Genomic DNA, 20,662 nt, shown 5'->3' with positions numbered 1-20,662 from the left:
AAGGAGTGAGTCTCTTCCCTCCGTTGCGTTGTGCACTGTTTTGGGGTTGGTGGGTCCATGAGGATCATCGTTGTTGTCTTGAGTCCTTGGTGAGGGTTTGATAGATTTTGGTCGACTTACTTCCATGTAGGGGGTGAAGTTGTTGACTTTGTTGTCTTTCATTTCAGAGATGGAGTCGTGCTGTTGTCCTTTTTAGGACTAGTGGTCCCCTTTCTTTCGTGTTTTCCCTTGGGGAGTTCCTGCCGTGGTTGTTGACGGTTGTGGTGCTCAAGTGAGTTGATTGGTGTGAGATCATTTTACGGAGACTTATGTCCATATCTTTGAGGATTGTTTGATTTGTGAGGTAAGCTTGATGCTCTTTTGAGAATGTCTTTTGGAGACTTGTTCCAGTTTTGGAGGCCTGGATGTGGTTGACTCTTAGGAGGAGTTTTGGAGGATCGTTGTTGGATATGGCTTGCTTATGGAGTTTTCTCATCCTAGTTATGACTAGGCATGGCCTTGAGGAATCGTAGTTCCAATGGTTGTTTATAGATGGATCGAAATTGAGGAATTTTGATTTAGCTTAGTGTTGTCAAGTACGATTTTGAGAGACTCGTTCTATGACCTTGGTTGTCAATATTTTGATGTGTGTGCCACTTCGTGGACTTGTATTTCGAGGATCTAGTTATTCGTGATAGGAATTTTGATCCGATGTTTGATTACGGTAAGTAGTCTTATAGTTGATCTATTTTAGGATGATATCTGGGATTTTGGAGATACTGTTTTGCTTATCAGACTTTGGATTCGTAATTGATGTTGTTGATAGTAATGTTTTGAGATGTTAAAATTGTTGGTCTTTTTGTATTGAGGATTTAAGGCCTTAAGCGTAGCAGTACCTATGGCATTGTTGTCAGAGTTTTGGGAATGGCCAGGATGGTCCGGCCGGACATCTTTGGACCATATCTCAACTCTCACAAAATGTTGGTTTCTGTAGTGCTTTTGGTAATGATCATTTTTGACATTGAAGTCATTTGTATCGAGAGGTTTCATAGGTAGACCTAGTGGGGGTAGGTTATGAATTGGTGCCTTATACTGTCATGCCACCGTACAAGTTGTGTTCTGTGGGCGGGTGCTAGTTGCCGTCGATGCTACCTTACTGACGAGTAAGTGTGGGCGGACACTAGGAATTGTCATTGCTACCACACATTTGAGTACGTCGTGGGCAGGTTCTGGTCGCTATTCATACTGCCATGTCGTCTTTGTTTAGTACTTTGATTTGATTCATGGATATCTTAGAGTTCTGTTGGTGGTTGTTTTTGGTTCCTTATGATGGTTCGTCAGGAGGGGTGTTTTCGATTGTTGTCTTCCGTTCCCTCGTCTGGCCTTAAGTTCTGTGTGTGAATTTCGACTTATGGTGTTGCCATGTGATCACTTTTCTTTTGAGGGGTTGTCCTGTCGTGAGCACGTGGGTGCGAATGACATGGGGTTGTACGTTGTCTTCAGTTTTGGGATTGCTTTTGTAGCACGTTGTGAGGGATACTCAGAGATATACTCCGTAGTTATCCTGGTTTCACCTTTTTGTTTTGTTGGGGCTAGATTTCGGGGACGAAATCCCTTTAAGGTTGGAAGGTTGTAATGACCCGGTCATTTTTCTTCCTTTTCTTTTTCTCAGATTTTAACGGATATTTTTTTTCTGTTGTCTTTTCCTTTTTGGGTTCGGTTTTTCATCACTTGATGTCGTCTCGAGTGCTCTGGAATGATTTCTGAGACTCTTTTCCTTGGATTGACAACTTCCTTTGGGGATTGTGTTATTTCCATATTTTATTTTTCCGAACACTATTCACATTTTGTCTTTTTCTCGTTTATCCTTTTTCCTTGCACAGCCTCACTTTTTGTACCCGGATTTGATTCCAGTTTTGCATGCATTTATGATATTTGATTTCCATGATAGTGGTATTTTTACTTTTATAGAAAAGCATGTTGATTGCTTACTTCTTTCATACAGGGTCATTAATGCATACTTTAGTGTAATTATTCTTAACTTGTGGGGTTTTAGTGTAATTAAATAAAGTAATTATTTTTCATCTTGGGGACCATTTTGCTATTAAATTTGGAAGATATTTTCAAAAAAGACCTTTTTGTAATTTTTAAAAAGTGTGACAAGTGTCCCACTCTCATTGGTCCACTTGTTGACATTTGTGTGGAAACATTTTAATGCATTGGATGATGACATTTGGAGGGTAAGGATTCACCCATTTGTTGGCCTAGGATTGGTGCACTTGTTGGCTTGGATGGTTGACAAGTGTAGGTGTGGGATTAAGCCTAGGAAGGAGCCATGGATTGGTGACAAGTGTAGGTTCACAATTTAGTCTTGTAAATATTTTTAGGTCACTTTGGGATTATGGTTTTAAAGTAGGGTTTTTGTGCAATTGATCATAGATGTGTGTGTTGACCATGGTGTAAGAGCACATAGTGAGTGGAGGATTTCTATTTCCTCTACTCACACTTAACCACATTATTTCATTCTCTTGCTTACAAAAAAACCCTAGCCTCCATGGATGGAGCTTGAAGCCTTAGGCATTGACCTTGATCTTTGAGGCCCTTCCACTTACTTTAGACCATAAAACTTGGAATACTTTTTGTTCCCCTCATCCTCCTCTTCAAAACCCTTGAAGGATCTAGCCTAACTCCTAGTTTTGCTTTGGTATCTATAGATTCAATTCTCTAGTGAGGTATTGATCTATTATTTTGAAGTATTTTTATGTCATTATTGAGTGTTTTACATGCATGGAAGAGAAGGACTTGTATTTAGCCCTTAAACTATTTTAACTTAAAATTAATCTTGTCAAATTAAATATAGAATATAAAAATATACTCAAGTAGCTTTCATTTAGTTTTGGTTTCATGTAATTTGGATTTAAAATGAATTAGTTATGAATTTTTGAAGTTGCAAGCTAGTTGTTGGAAATTTGAAGCTTTTCCTTTTTGGTCTGGAAATAAATTTTTATATGGAGCTGTGGTGCTTCAATTGCCTTGAAATTTTTACTGAAACTTCCCCCATGGGTTTTACACTATTCAGAATGTTTTCAAGATTTTAGAGCATTTCTAAATTTTTTAAAAAATCTGAAACTTTCTGCTGTCCATGTTTTTATTGCAGCTGGAAAACATATTTTTAGATGATTTATTTCACTAACCTTTTAACATTGGATCATAGCTTAAATTTTCAGTTTTACACTCTCATATGTTTACTTCCAAAATAAATTAGGTTTGCCCAATTTGGATGTTAAATGAAATTTTCATGAATTTTCAAAGTTGGAAGCTACAGGCTGAAAATGTGTTCTCTGGGCAGAATTTGTTTCAAAGTTGTTGGTCAAAACTGTTTCAATTGGGAAAATATTTTGTTAAACTAAATTGATATTATCAAATTACAGTGTTTAAGTTCTCATTGGCCTTTGGATTCATTCAATTTGGGTTAGAATTGAATTTTTTATGAATTTTACAAGTTGAAGATAGCAAGTTGAAAAATCTGTTTTGCGGACCGAAAATTTGGGGCGATTTCATTTCGGTGGTAATTGGGATTTTCATTCCAATTGAGGTAGGGAATGTTTTAGGATTATTTGTGTGTTATATTGTATGTTTGCCTTGATTATACAACATATATGTATGCCTTGTATCAAATCTAGAAAGGTAGTACTTTTTATTTCTTTGTATAAGATTTAAAATTTATGATGATGTATAACTTTGATTTAATTTGTAACATGCTAGAAAATTATGCTTAGATATGTTGGTTAACATATATTAAATTGGATCATTTGATTAAGAATTACAACTTTTATTTAATATTTATCTTTAGTGAAAGTTTAATTCACATGGTTGTATCAAGCATTAAATCAAGTTGTAATGTGGTATTTAAATAGGCCTTGACATGTTCTCTAACATAGATTAAATTGAGGGCATTTGGAATTGTTTAAAAATCTAGAGGAAATTAATTAATTAGCTTGATTAATTTTCTTTTAAGTGTTTTAATCACTTAACTTGTCATTTGATGTTATATATATGATTACCATGACATATCTTTCAATATATATTAAATTGAGGTTATTTGGATTAACTTGGAATTTAGAGAATTTAACTATTTATATTTAATTAAATTCTACTTTATTACTCCATGGATTTAATTGCATTTTGAAAATTGTTTTTATATTTAAATCATGGATTTGGATTTGATGTATGTTCACTTGATTACTTTTGAGCATTGGATAACATAGTTGTTACTTTTATATTGATGAGAATATGTTTTTCCTTATTGAATATATTGTTGCTATGTGTAAGGAATTGCAAACTTTGTATTTGACATCTTACATGCCATAGTAGTTGTGAATTTTGAGCATGTATTGCATAAGTTTCCAAAATTTGGATTGTGCTTGGTAAATAGTTGATATCTTGTATATACATGTTGATATATATATGTTGTTGCATAATTTGTTGATTTTGGAAACTTGGGGATGTCGTTGTTTGGCTATGGCTAGGACTTGGTTCTAGTACGGGGGATTGTCCCTCTATATAGTCTAGTGCGCACATAGGGAGGTTACCCATGGGCTAAACCCTAAAGTAACTATGTTGTCGGTCTGATCCGACGTGACGTCCGAGTATCCGCTTTGTTTGATTTCGTATTTCATTTCAAGTTGATAACTAGATGATATCATAACTTGTTGTTCCTTATTTGATTTCCTATTTTGAGCTTAAGATGTAGCTTTGTGAAAACATGCTTCATGCGTTCTATTGGAAGTTCCATTGTTGGTTAAATTGCATCGATATCATAATTTGTATTTTGATGTTCAAATGTAGTTTAGGAATGACCTTATAGATTCATTTTGAACATAGACGTTAGGTGGCATGACCCACACTTGTTGTTTTCGTATTTTGGATTTCAAGTTGAAGACTTTGAGAATCTATATCTTGTTGCCTTGTATAACATGTTTCCATATTATTTGTATTGCATAAACAATGTGATTATGATAGAAATGATCTAGGTAGCTTAGGATTCTCCTTGGGTCTCATCTTGACATAGACGTTAGGTGGCATGAGCCCCTTTAACATGTTTCACCATAAGGTGATAAAATTGTAAAATGCTAGGTCGATGCATGCTCATCTCCTACGAGTAGCTTTATGTTACTAACCCCAACGATACTGGGGCATATTTCAGGTACAGGACTCAGGATTTGAAGATTCCATTGCTCCTTGGATGGCTTACAGTTTCTAAGTTTCTATTTTATGCAAGTGTTAGCATAAGATGCCTCTTTGTAGCCCTATTTGTTTAAACTTGTATTCGTTGATTCGTATATGTAAAGTGTACGTAAGTGCACTATTTTCAATGTATTTAACATGTATGAGATGAGGCCGGAGGCCAATGACATGTATCTCGTTTTCTATGCACTTTTGTTTTCAAAGTTTATTATGAAAATATTAGAAAATGTTAAGTTATTGCTTCATAACTTTCGCATCGGGTATTGGAATTTCATATCTTTTCTGCCCGGACTCAGAATCAGACGATTCTTGAGTCTAATTTTGTTCATTTTTCGTTGTCCTTCCAATGGTGTGCACGGTGGCACCCTTTTAAGTGAGAAATGACCATTTTGCCCTTAGTTCATCTCTTTTCGGGTTAGGCATTTTTGTTTCATTTGCTTGGCTCATTTGAGTTCTGTGGCTTCATGGAGAGTCATTTTGGGGCCTTAGGGATGACATACATCTCTTGAGGTCATTTAGCTTCTTTCGCTTCCGCATTTCGTGTCCGTTATCGGGTCAACTTCCGGTTCATTACTAACCCACCGGGTTGAGAAATCTGGGCTGTTACACAACATGCTAAAACGAATTAAGTAAGCTTCAAAACAATTTGTCAACTAAGCATGTAGACAGGTTATCAAACCAAGCATGTTATCAAGAAGCACGTAAACATGTTATAATTCTGAAACATGTTAACAAATAGCATATGTACACGTATAACATAGCAACAAAAACGTGATATGCACTCGAAACCCATCGTCCAAGGTATTCAAACCTAGGAGCTCTGATATCACCTGTGACGACCCTGGTTTTTAGGCCAATGCGTCAGTGATGAACCGAAAGGATGATCCAATAACGGATCCGAAATTCGAAAGCGAAAACGAAAAACAAGACTTTAACAGGTCAAAATGACCTTCCATGAGGTCGTGGAACTCAATAAGAACTGATGCGGAAGCAAAAGGTCGAAAATATGACAAATAAGCCCCTAGGGGCAAAATAGTCATTTTACATAGAAATGACGTCCCTAGAATGTAAATTATTCTCGAGACACATCCATGACTTCCCGTGAAGTTACGGAACTCAAAAGAAAGTAACGGAAGCGAATTACAAGAAAACTGGACAAAAATAGCCCCAATGGCAAAATGGTTATTTCTGAAAAAATATAAAATCAGGTACTTCCGAGTACACCACTGGGAAGACAGCTAAAAATTAATCAAGTTAGACTCAAGAATCACTTGATTCGGAGTCCAGATGGAAGAGAAAAGTCAAAACAAAGTTTTGACGTTGTCGCAGCTGTGAATAGTAACCTAGGCAAAATGCTGAAGTTCGTGTGCCGTTTTGAGGTACTAAACGATGTTTTCAGGAAAAACACGAAGAAGAAACCCCCCTTAAAATAATTTTTCCAAGTTTACCATGTTGAAAGAAATTTTATTTTTGACGTGAAATCCCCGAAATGCCCTTACAACAGATTTTTTCAAATAGTGCAAACACGCACAGGAAATCAAATTTGACGCGGGGTTTTTCGGGTCTGAGACGACATTTTCTGGAAAAATGTTGTGAAGAAACCCTCCCTAAAATCACGTTTTCTATGTGACCGTATTAAGACTGGAATTTATTTTTTAAAGAAAATTCCCGAAATGCCCTTAGATCAGTCTAGACCAAGAGGGTAAAAAGCTGCTACAGGATCTGAGATTGAAAACGGGTTACTAAACGAATTTTTCTGGAAAAATACGAAGAAGAAACCTCTCCCAAAATCAAATTTTCTACCTCAGAATGTGAACGGAAACAAATAAAATGCACTATAAAATGCTCAGAATGCCCCTCTATTAAAACTAGTAGTGAGGGTGAAAAAGCTGCTACATTGCAAAACTGAAAGCTGAACTTTGCGATGGATTTCCGGTACCAAGACGATATTTTCTGAAGAAATACGAAGAAGAAATCCCCCCTAAAATCACGTTTTCGAAGTGACCATGTGAAGATCGGAATTTATTTTACGAAGGAAAACCCTAGAATGCCCTAAAATCATATTATGCAAGAAAATTTTAAAATGAGTCCATAGGAGGCTCAAATCACAAAGGAAAGGATTTTTCTTGAAAACGATCATGCACGCAAACGTAAATGATGATTTTGAGCACGCGTGAATGGTTCGTGACTCCCAGAAATGGCCGAGTCAAATTCCGACCCCCTGACGGCCAAAAAGGCGAAAATGAACTTGAAATGGAAAATATGGAAACCAAAATTAGGAAATGGTTTTAAATGACCGTTTGGCCCTTGGCCAAACTTCATACAAGATTAATGAGACCTAGTGGAGGTGCCGGAACACAGTTTGTACCACCCAATTTGAAAATGAACCCTTAAATGCTCAGTTTCTACTATTTTAACCCAAAAATGCAATATGTGAACTAAAATGCAAAAATGAAAACTAAATGGTGTTTGAGCCTTAGCCACATCTCACATATGACATATGAATGCTAAAGGATGAATTTCACACAAAATGCACATCGGTGCAAGAATGACATATCAAAACCCTAGTTTTCATACTTTTCTCAATAAAAACAAAATTCAGCATTCATGAATATTTATGGATTTCAAATAAAGTTTGGTCCTTAGCGAGAAATTATATACATGGAATGAGAATCAAAAAGTGTGCTTAGGAACACATTACAAGTTTAGAATCAAATATATACATTTGACAAATAAGGCTACAAATGGCATTTCAAGCCAACCTTTACAAGAATGGAACCTTCAAGTCCACAAATCATCCAAGTATGATGAGAATCTCAACCTTAATTCTTGTACCTGAAATATGCCCCAGTAACTTTGGGGTGAGTAATATAAAGCTACTCGTAGGAAATGAGCATGCATCGACCTAACGTTTTACATGTTTACATGATTTAAACATCGTGGTTCATTCCACCTAGCGTCTATGTCAAAGGTGAGACTCAGGGAGCATCCTATGCTGCCTAAGATCATTTCTAGTATAAAACACATCATTCATGCAATTCAAACAACATAGGAGCATGCTATACAAAGCGACAAAATATAGATTCTCAAAGTTATCAACTTGAAATCTAAAATGTGTAAACAACTAAATATAACCATTTAGCATAAATTGGAGTTTCTAGTACTACACATCAAGACATAGATCCTCAAAGTAATCAACTTGAAATCTAAAAGTGTGTAAACGACTAAAGTGGGTCATGCCACCTAACGTCTATGTTCCAAATGAATCTATAGGATCATTCCTAAATCACATTTGAACAACATAGCATAGATGTGCTTAACAACATCAAAATTTATAATGATTCATTAAAAATCATGAAACATAAATGTACTTAACGACATTAAAAGCATGCTACGATTCATTCAAAATCATAATGCATAAATGTACTTAACAACATTAAATCGCCAATAACCAAAACCACAAGTTACAATTAAACATTGGTTGTCAAGTTAGAATTGAATGCGAAAACAAATAGTGGAAGACTTGGACATCACGTCTCGAACTAAACCAAGAACAAATTGGTTATTCCGAGCATTTACCCACTGGGAAGACCACCTTAGTGCGCACTATCTCAACGGAGAGAACTCATACCTCCCGCATTAGAGCCAAACTCTAGCCATATCACAGTAACAATGTCCCAAGACTCCAAAATAAATAAGTTAACAACTTATATACGAAATATTTATATACAGCACGAAACTATATTCCATGCACAAGTAGGTTGATGACCGGTCCTTTACAAGGGTCGCGATACCAAGTCAAGCTTGAAGAGTTGTGAATTTAGGAGGTGACCAAGTTTTACATTTATAGAAAGCCACTACTACCTTTCTCTATATAAAATATAGATAGGGCGAGTAGGGATCGTCCCAAGGGATTTGATGGTGTATCGAATTGTGAAACTATGGTAATTAGGGTTAGTAGGTCAAGTGATCACACAATTGATTGGTTGGTTGATTAAGCTAAATTGAATTCAACTAAATAAAATAATATGAAGGAAACAAGAGAGAGAGAGGTCTTGGGGTGTAGAGATCACCACCAAACAATACTATTCCAAACCATAATCAAGTGACTAATGAGGGAAATGAATGTGTTGCAACAATGTTGTGTGTGTAAAAGACATTCAGTTGGTAAGGGTGACTCAACAAGTGCAAATTGTCTCAATCAACATGTGTGAGGCCACAATACATCTATTGGTAGAGGAATATATTGTCTAAACATCATGTGAAGATAACAAAATAACAATTCAAGTCATTGAACCTTTCATTAAGCTCATAGTCCAAGCAATCCATAAGGATGATTTAGTTAAACATGCATTATCTAAACATCATGTGAGAGGTACAAAATATCTATTGGGAGAGGAATAAATTGTCTAAACACATGTGAAAGATACAACATATCATAACTAGTCATTAATCCTTCATTAAGCTCAAAATTCCATTACACCACAATATTAGAGCATATGCTTCTTGCATTCAAAAGCATGGAACATCAAAGAACAAGTATGAATTGTTTCCCCAACTAACACTACACTACTTAAAAGAGAAGTACAATCCATCAAGGAATAAGTATGAACCATCTAGAGATATAACAAGAGCATTACATTAAGAACTTCATATTTTGACAATCTCAAGATTAAAGGCATTAATACACATAGACATGCATCAATAACATTAAATCTAGAGGTGAGCATCTACTCTAGCATACATAGACATATAGATAGAGAAAATGATCAATTAGAAGCATTAATCCATAGAACTCAATGAATAATCAAGATCTTCATAAGTTCAAGAGTCAAAATATGCATTACAACACAAATCCCTCAAAATTACACAAGATTAGGTAAAGAAAGCATGTTTGGGGCTAACTCTAGCCCCAAAAGGATGTCTAGCCACTCATGATGATGAAGCTCCAACCCTCAAGGGCTAAATCCATGGTGAAAATATGCTCCTTGATGATGAAGGTCTCCTCCAAAGGTTGCTCTAGCTTCCTCCTTTCTTTTTCTCCAAGAATAGCCTCCAAGATGATTTTCAATGTGTGACAAGAGACTCCCTCAAAAAGTGTATCATATTCCTTATATAGGTAGGTCAAATACACCCCATGATGAACTATGGTCGTGCAAGGCATATTCTTCAATCATTGGATGAAGGACGGAATAAATGAGCTGGACTTTAACTTTTTCTCGCTGGAGGAAGTTCGATCGATCGAACCTTAACTTGGATCGATCGAAAATGGGTTCGATCGATCGAACTGCATCTTGGATCGATCGAAGTGGTCTGACTCCTCCGGATAATGACAAGGCTGGGATATTTTCAAGATATTTATGGGGAAAAAGACAAAAGTGGTTGGTAGGCGTACAGCTGTGGATAAGATCAATCATTTGAATAGGACAAAATAGGGTTCGATCGATCGAAGGTGATGTTCGATCGATCGAACTTGGAATTTCAGCAAAGGCTAAGGTTGGATCTATCGAGAAGTACTGTGACCGATCATAGATGTTCGATCGATCGAACTCTAAGTTGGATCGATCGAACTTTTTAGCTGCACAACTTGATTCCTTTTTGCTCCTTTCTTTCTCCACTTTGCTCCCTCCTTTGGTTTATCTCAGGATTGCTTCAATTAAGCTCTTATTTGGCTGAGTTAGCTCAATTTTGGGATTAGTGCCTGAAAATATAAATAACACGTAATAAGTCTAAAACGGTAAAGTAAGATAGATAAAGGTACTAGAATGCTTAAGCTTAACGGGTTTAAATGTGCACTTTTCAGTGCTCATCAGTTGAAACCACACAATACATGCTCTAAAGCCACAACTACTATTGGATGACAATATCGAATCTTCAGAGCGCGATTCGTGACTCGCTATAATAACATCACATGTCGAATCTTCAGTGTGCGATTCGTTACACGCTATAATAATATAATTCAATATTGAAACATAATCGCATAAATTTATTACAAGTCTAAAATCATACTTCAAACATAATATCAATGTTAAACACATGATTTAATCAATAATGCAATAGAAATGGATAATAATTATATAACCTAATTATTTTCTAAGTTTCATATCTCAATCAAATGAACCCTAAATAACACATGTTAAACAACATAACTTATTCGTTACATGAATCAAATCAAAAGCTTACTTAGGTCATTGGATCAATAGGATGGAATTTAATTAAAACATGATAATTAAATCCTTAAATTCTAAAATAACATCAAATGGTCCCAAATTAATATATGCTAGTATACAAGTCCTAGTCCTCACAAATACCAAGTCAAAAATTTAATCAAACCAATGGAACCTTTAAATAGATTTTAATTAATCATTTTAATTAAAATCTCTAGATTTTCATACTTATCCAAATGCTCTCAAATTAAAGTATGTCAAGGAACATGCCAAGACTTAATTTAAAAGCATATTACAAGTTCGTTTCATGCAAGGTACGACCATGGGAATTAATCTTTCACAAAAGAAAAATATTAAATAAAAAGTGCAATTCTTACTCAAATAATGCCAATTTAATATATGTTAACAAACATATTAAAGCCTAATTTATCATCATGCCACAATTCAGATTTAAACTATATACATCCTTGTAATTTAAATCTCATACAAATAAATAAATATTACTGACTTTCTAGATTTAATACAAGGCATGCAACCAAGTTGTATAATCATGGAAAACACTCAATACAACACATGCATAATCCTATAACATCCCCTGCCTCAATTTGAGATGAAAATCTCAAAAGCCACCAAAATGAAACGGTTCCGAATCCGACGATACTTCAGGGTTTTGTTGGAGACAATGCCGTGAACAATAACCCCCAAGAAGCCTAATGAAAATCACAAGTTGACCTGAAACCCAAACTCAAAATTTGGCCAAAAACGGGTTCTAATAAGGGGGAAAGAAGCGCGTAGTCAAGACAAACACAAAACGCCAAGGTACTATGACTTTCTAACAAAGGGAAGGAGGTTTAAATGAAAGGAGAAGGGTGGCAGCCCCCCTTGGGCTGCCATGGCAGATTCAGGTCGTGCATGAAGGGAGGAGAATGTGACTTTTCAATTTTATAACCCCCTATTTATAGAAAATCTCAAAAAGTGCCCCGAAAGGGCCCCGCCGGGTCCAGAAAAGTGGAATTTGAGGAGACACACTCAAACGGCCAAACTCCATGAACGAAAAAGATTCAAAATGAGAAAATATGAACAATGGAAGAAACGGTGTCAAAAACTGAGTTCCGAACAGAGAGATATACCCCAAACAAGTTCGGCGGCAACTAGGGCCAAAAACCCAGAAACTGGAAAAAAACAAGCAGAAGGAAATTCTAAGAGAACACGACTTGATGAAAAGTGAAAATGAGTCCGTACGAGGATCCAGGCTCAAAACGAGGTATTTTTACAATAATTTTCCTTAATTGCACAATGGCCCCTCCAAAAAGTGAAAACTGCACTAATGACCCAGAATGAAAATATCTTCCAAAAATATTTTCTTAAAAACCCCTGAAATAAAATATCTTCAAAAGATATTTATGAAAAGCACCCCAAGAAAAGAAAAAGATTCTGAAAAACTGTGCATCCATGCCCCTACGGACACCGGGAGCAACTAGAGTACTTTCTTACAAAAGTAAAGATATGTATTTCATGGAAACCACTTAGGATGAAGGTACGTGAAGTTGAAAACCAACTCTGAGCATGAAAAGTGAGGTTATGCCAAAAAGTGACAAACAGGGAAAAGACAAAATAGGGAAAAAGACGAATTAGTGTCGAAAAACGAAAAATGTGGGAATGACTCGGTTCTCAAAGGAAGTTGTCAATCCAAGGAAAAGAGTCTCAAAAATCATTCCAGAGCACTCGAGATGACACTAAGTGATGAAAAATTGAACCCAGAAAGGAAAAGAACAACGAAAAAAAAATATCCGTGAAAATCTGAGAAAAGGGAAAGGAAGGAAAATGACCGGGTGTGAGCCAGAGTCAAAGTTCGGTATTGTAATGACTGGGTCATTACAATACCGAACTTTGACTCTGGCTCACACCCTATCATTCTACACCACACCAATCGCTGACGATCCTCTGGCTTTGCGACTCCCCGTTCAATAGCAACTTGACCTAACGCTTACTCTTGATATTTGTAGAAGAGTAGCAGGTAGATCAGACAACACTCCACGAATGCTCCAACCCTTCCAAAGTGTGATTGCGTTTACGTCTGTTCTTCAATCGTCTGAATGATATAAAAGAAGATCTGCTTCATCTGATCGATGTTGATACGACTGTATGATCACGATCAGGATTCAAACTCCACAACTCTAACCTAACTAGGTGAATATGTGTATTTTCTAGGAAGACAATAGAAAAATCAACTTCGATTTTTTGAGAGGGATAAACTTCCTAAGGCTTTGTATGACATATAAATACTGATTAAAATTCGTGTGTAAACCAATGTATTTGACATGGTTTATATAAAGGTTTGCAAAGTCCTATTCCTCTTAAAAATAAGGGATATTTCGTGCATAGGACTTCAAAAGAAATTGGGATAAAAAAGAAAACAATTAGAATAGGAAACTGAAAGTTCTAATGCTGTCAGGAATTTTGCTACCGGTTCCCAAATTTGTTACCAGTTCAAGATGGACTTCTGCTACCGGTTCCTAAATTTGCTACCGGTTCAAGAAGGTTAGAAGCCTTTCCAACGTACTTTGGCTACTGGTTCCCATTTCTCCTACCGGTTCCCACTAGACAGAATCCAACTGAAACTTGGATTTTCTGTATTTTGGTAACTCTGAACATATACCATATAGGTAATGTGTCCTAAGTGGGAAACGATGTCCTAATGTGTGTTCAATCCTTTTCGATGATCAACAGTACTTTCCTCTTCTGTTCAACCTCTGAATTCCGTAGTCGATGTCAAGTCTGATATAGTAACTAAAATTACAACTCGACTAGGACTCGTTTTGTTACCGAAATATGCCAATTTACAAAAATATATCTCACAATCTCCCCCTTTGGCAATTTTGTGACAAAACTCTATAAACAATGTATAATTAACCTAAAGTAGAAAAATAAATTACAATTGTTAAAGGAAAATATGGAAAATTTTAACTCTATTTGCTGTAACTCTTGGACAACCTTTTACCTGAATTCCTGCATATGATTCAAGCAAAACTAGCAGTGAAAGTGTAATAAAACAAGTTTAAAACTCCCCCTGAATTATTATCCAAATTTTTTAGATTTTCTCCCCCTTTATGTAATCTTGTTCTCCCCCTTTTTGGAACAAAATTGACAAAGTAATAGCAAAATAACCAGAGAGAAATAATATGAAAACAGAGAAAACAGAAATCAGTTTAATACATGCCAGAAACAAGTCATGATAATGTAAAAACTGACCAAAAAGTAATGTCATGATGCAAGACAAAATATCAGGCATTAGTATGTCCAGAAATAATGTCAGAAAGAAATTAATACTCTCCACCATCATTCTTATCATCATCCTCATTAAACTTTGCATCCATTGTTTTATCACACATGCATCACAATGACAATACTAGTTCTACTTGCTTGGGAGCTTCCGGAATCTCAATTTCTTTACCTTTGGCTTCTTTGAGTAATTGAGATGCTATGTTTTTCACATAATTCTTCACTTTGAAGCTCTCAACTTCTCTTGGGAAATCTATCAAAACACTTAGTATGAACTTCAATACTTGGTCTTGGACAAGCTTGATTTGATTCTTCAAAACCCCAACAATCAATCCAATATCAAAGCAAACACAGCTTCAATCACAACCCAAACAAGTCTCAATCTCTAATTTTCTTAAACTCCTAAACTCTACAAATTCTCTTCAACATCCAAGTTTCAATCTTCAATTTTTGATGTTGATACAAAGATCACAATATATGATTGAATGTAAGCAACAATATTATGAGAATAATGCATTTGAAGATGTGAATATATGTGAGCAATATAAAGAGAGAGAATGGGTACTCTAGAGAGAGAATGTGTGTGTATGCAACAATACCCAACATGTCAAATGTGTTCTAGATATGCCAATATTCGTAGCCAGGAACCGGTTGCCAAAATGGGAACCGATTCCCACTGGGCAGTGAACAAATCCAAAGCATGGACCACTTTGAACCGGTACCAACCTTAGGGTACCGGTAGCCATCCTCCAGTGACTTAAGGCTTGAACCTTTTAAGCTTGAACCAGTAGGAGGAAATAGGTACCAGTAGGAAATGGCATTGGTTTTTAAACTTGAAATTTTTCAGAAACTTTCATCGGACCTTTTGAACCACTCAATGAGATCAAATCTAACCTAACAAAAAATCTATCATCTAAAAACAAAAACTCTTTTTGAATTTTTCTAGTTTTTCTATTTTTTTTATATATATATTTTAAATTTTCAAACAAAATAAAACTAAAAACAAATCATTGAGCAATAACCAAAATCTTTCAAGTCCATACCTGATCCAAATTTCCAGAGAATTAAAGAGATATGTATGAACACAAATTCTTGACACCACAGAGTAATTAGTCAATTTCAATTCTCAGGAAGTAATCATAACATGAATTTTCATTTGCAAATATTAATGAAACAGTTAGAAATCAATCTAGCAAGTTCAAGTGTGTGTGTACAATCCATCTTATCAATTTCCAATCAATTATCAATAAATCATTGTCTAAACCATATTGATTGAAAAACATCAACATAAAATTGTCTTAGAGCAATTTTTCTAAGTTAGGTGGCTTTCACTCTAAAGAGCAGACAGCAATTCCCCAATTCAACTTGTCTCCACCTTTCTTTTTACTTAATTAGCTCCTCCTTCAAAGTTTAATGGGAGCTTTCGACCACATCTCAATAGGTAGCCTTTTCATAAACAAAGAATTCAGCATTTTTTTTTTCTTTTTCTTTTTCAAGCTCCTATTTTTTCCAAACAATAATCTTTATGGCTTTTATGATCAATATACCCTAGTCAACAAATTAAAGATTTTCAATCAAAATTTTCAGATTTGGACTAGTGCACAAAAGGTTATGAACTTAAGAGATTTAAATCTAAACATCCCTTAATCAATGTAAATGAACTTTCATTGTATAGATTACAAACCAAGAATCTATTTTTTAAAAAAAACATGTGTCCAAATTTGCATTCAAAGATAGATCATAAATTCAATGAAAGAATTTTCACTAATATATCATGAAGACTATGATAAAAAACTCAATACCTTAACCAAACCCTAATAAGTGATCCAATAACAACAAAATTTTATTTTAAACACAAAGCATGATCACTAAATTTTGTAGAACTCAGTTTGAGGGTGAAGTCCTCTTGGAAACTTATTCCATGGACTCAACAGGCACATAATTGATCAAATCAGACTTTTTGATTCAAACAGTTCTCACTCTCAATTCCTAAAATTCTTTAACATTCTTTACCTCTTTCTTAGGCAAAATTTCAGTTTTAGAAATCTTAGGTGACAATTTCTTTTTCCCTTTAGAATGCACCTTATTCTTAGTATGAGAATTTAGAGAACAATTTTTAGAAAAGTCTTTCTTTTTCCTGTGAATACATGAGTTATACTTAAGTCCATTCTTTCCACAAAAAGTGTGACGATGGCCGCTTGTATACGCCAAAATAATGTAGTGAATGTGCGGTTCAAGAAAAGCTTTTTGGTCAAGTTTAAATTTATAAAAACCACTACCAACACTGCTACTAACGTAGCAAGAGTGAGTAGGGATCGTCCCAAGGGATTGAGTTGTCGTACTAGCTTAAGGAATCAAAATTAGGGTTAGTAGGTCAAGTGATCAAAATAGTGGTTGGTTGGTTGAATTAAACTAGATGCAAATTAAACTAAAGTAAGCAATAATGCAATATGGAGAATAAAAGATAGACAGAGATCTTAGGGTTTAGAGATCACCACTAAGCATAGCTTTTCTACACCTTTAATGAATGATTAATGAGGGAAACAACGTGTATTGCAATGAAGTGTGTGTGTGTGTGGTTATTTCATCAAGCATGGATGACAAATTAAGCATATATTGTCTAAATAACTTGGTGGATAGCACAACATATCAAATTAAGCCATTAATCCTTTCTTTAATCCAAACACATCACAAGGTTAGAGATACATGTTACTTACTTTTCATAAGTATGGAACATCAACAACAAGCATGGATTGTCCTCCCATTTAACAACTAAACTTTAACTAAGCTAATGGCATGAAATTAAACTAATTAAACTAAGGGAGAGGCACAATCCATCAAGAAATGAGTATGAACCATCAAATAAACCACAAGAACATGACATTAAGCACTATGTCTTGACAATATCTAGATTTATAGCATCAACACACATAGACATGCGTCAATAACACAAGAAATAGAGACAAACACATAAACATCTATTCTAGCATACATAGACATATGGATAGAATGAAATGATCAATTGGAAGCATTAAACCATATAAATCATTGAAGAAACAAGATCTATATATATAAAAGTGTCAAGACATGAATCACAATACAAATCCCCTCAAAAATACATAAATCAAGAAATAGAAAGCATGCTTAGGGCTAACACTAGCCCCAAGAGGATGTCTAGCCACTCATGGATGATGTCCTCCAACCCTCAAGGGCAAGTTCCATGGAAGAAATTTGCTCCTTGGTTTATGAAAAGTCTCCAATGGTGTCTCTAGCCTCCTCCTCTTTTTTGCTTCCTCCCTAAGAGTTCTCTAAGTATGATATGATATGAGATAATATAATATGATCCTCTATGTTCTCCCTTTGATACAAAAAGTAATCCTTATCCTTATATAGGTAGGTCAAATGACACCCAAAATGATCTGGGGTCGTACATCAAATATTCCCCAATGATTGGTTAAAGGACAACTTTTATGAGCTTGAAATTAAACTTTTGCATACTGAAGGAAGTTCGATCGATCAAACCTTAGATAAAAACAAATCTGAGATATTTTGAAGATATTTTTGGGAAAAGGACAAAAGTGGTTGGTAGGGTGGTACAACTGGATAAGATCAATCATTTGGATAAGGACAAGAATGTTCGATCGATCGAAGAAGGAAGTTGGATCGATCGAAATTTTGAGATCTTTGAACAGAGACAAACATGGCTTAGATCTATCTTGAAGTGTTAAGATCGATGAAAGTTGGATTGATTAAACTTTTCTTGAGATCGATCGAAGTTGTTGAAATTCCACCCTTTGCTTCCTTTTGCTCTATTTTGCTCCTTTCTTTGATTAATCCCAGAATTGCTTCAATTATGCTCTTATTTGGCTGAGTTAGCTTATTTTAGGGATAGGTACCTAAAAATGGAAATAATACGAAATCAATACAAAATGGTAAAATAAAGTAGATAAAGGTTCTAGAATACCTAAGCTTAAGGGGTTTAAATACGCACTTTTCAGCGCTCATCAAAGTGCAATGCAACAATTTAGGCACATAAGACATATTAGAATGTGATGCATCAGGCAAACATGGTTTAGGAATAACAGTAGGTTTAACAAAAGTTGTTTTACCTTGATTTCCAAAAGAACATTTAACAAGTCCTAACCCAGTTTTATCATTCACATCCTTACCCATGTTGATTATCTTATTTAAACTGTTGTGACTCAAATTGAATCCTTTCAGTTTATCTTTTTCAGATTTCAATTCAATTTCAAGATAATCATTTTTTAAAGCAAAACATTCCTTCAATGAGTTAGCAACACTTACCTTATCCTCAAGAACGATGTTCTGCTTTTCAAGCTCAATGATGATAGAATTGCTTTTAAAAGCTCTCATTTTTCCTTCATCAATCTAGTTCTTTAGATCTTCATTCTCTCCTTTTGCTTGGATAAGCTCCTTTGCTAGCTTATTGATTGCCTATTTGACTTCAATGGTTTCTTTGACCATCTTCTTCAACCTTTCATCGTCTTTTTCAGCCTCTTGCACCTATTCATCATGAACTTCATTAGTTTCAGTATCTGAAATATCAGAATCAGATAAAGACATGACATGAGGACCTCTATCTAAAAAAGCGACATAAGAAAAATCATTAGTATTATCCTGAGGAGAATCACTATCACTTAAAGTAGAATTTTCAGACATAGAAACTTTCATTGCTTTTCCTTTATTCTTATCCTTTTGTTCTTTCCTAGGACTAGGACAAACAGTAAATGCATGGCCTTTGCCACCATAATTCCAGCATATGAATGCAGTTTCTTTGGATTCTTCTACTTTCTTTTCATTAAACCTAAACTTTGATGTCTTGTCAAAATTTTGAGGATTAGCCATATTGTTATTCCTTCTCCTCTGTTGCCTTTGTAAAATCTGATTGAATTACCTTGGCAAGAATGCAATATCATCATCAGAGTTATTAGTCACAAAATTCTCAACCTGTGTAGATTTTAAAGCAAGATTTTTCTCCTTCTAACTTAAATTAAAATTCTGCATCTCAAAAGTTTTTAATGAACCTACTATCTCATCAACTTGACAGGTAGTCAAATCCCAATGTTTAGTGATGGTTTCAACCCTAAGCTGGAATCTTTTAGGTAAAAACCTTAAGATTTTTCATAGATTTTTTTATCACTAACTTTTTTCCCTAAGTGACGCAGTTCAGAAATTATTTCAAGAAGACTAGAATAAAAGTTAGAAAATGATTCATCACAATGTTGCCAAATTTATGAGAAAGCAATTGAATTTTGGACAACTTTACTTTTGAAGTTCCTCCATGAGTAACCTGTAAAATATCCCAAGCTTCTTTAGCAGTTTAACAATAAGAAATTCTAGCATATTCGGATGGAACAACAAAATTAATAATTGAATATAAAGCTTTCCCATTAGTATCATTACGCTCAGTTTCAATAACAGTAAAAACAAAAGTATCTTTTAACTCTTTGACTATTTTACCATTCACAGTTGTATCTACTATAGGAGGTGTATAGCCAAATTCAACTATTGCCCATGTTTTACCACCAGAATTTTTTAAATAGGCTCTCATCTTTGATTTCCAAAAATTTTAATTATCTCCTTCAAATAAAAAACCATGTTGATTAGAACGGCCTTCTTTCAACGCATAAGACATGATTAAAATAATTTTTGAAAATAAAACTAAACTATCCAACAATGATCAACTCAATGAATAGAGATTGGCTCGGATACCAATTTGTGAGTCGTACGCAGCGGAATGTATTTAGGAAAGTTTTAGGTTTTGAAAAACAGATTTGCGTCGTTACCAACTTTACTTATTTTAGAAATTAAACAGTTAATCACATGCAGATAAAATATAGCAAAGTATAAAGTTAGAGATGACATTAGGAATTTAGTGAGGAAATGTGACGACCCTAGATTTTTCAACCCAGTGTGTCCTGTGATGACCTGAGCCGGATCCAAAAATGCGGAAGCAAAACAGAAAT

Source organism: Cornus florida, unplaced genomic scaffold, assembly GCF_030987335.1.
Source record: "Cornus florida cultivar Cherokee Brave unplaced genomic scaffold, ASM3098733v1 CherokeeBrave_3.0.0_Hap2_Chr03, whole genome shotgun sequence".
Classification (NCBI taxonomy): domain Eukaryota; kingdom Viridiplantae; phylum Streptophyta; class Magnoliopsida; order Cornales; family Cornaceae; genus Cornus; species Cornus florida.
This window is presented reverse-complemented; position numbering follows the sequence as displayed.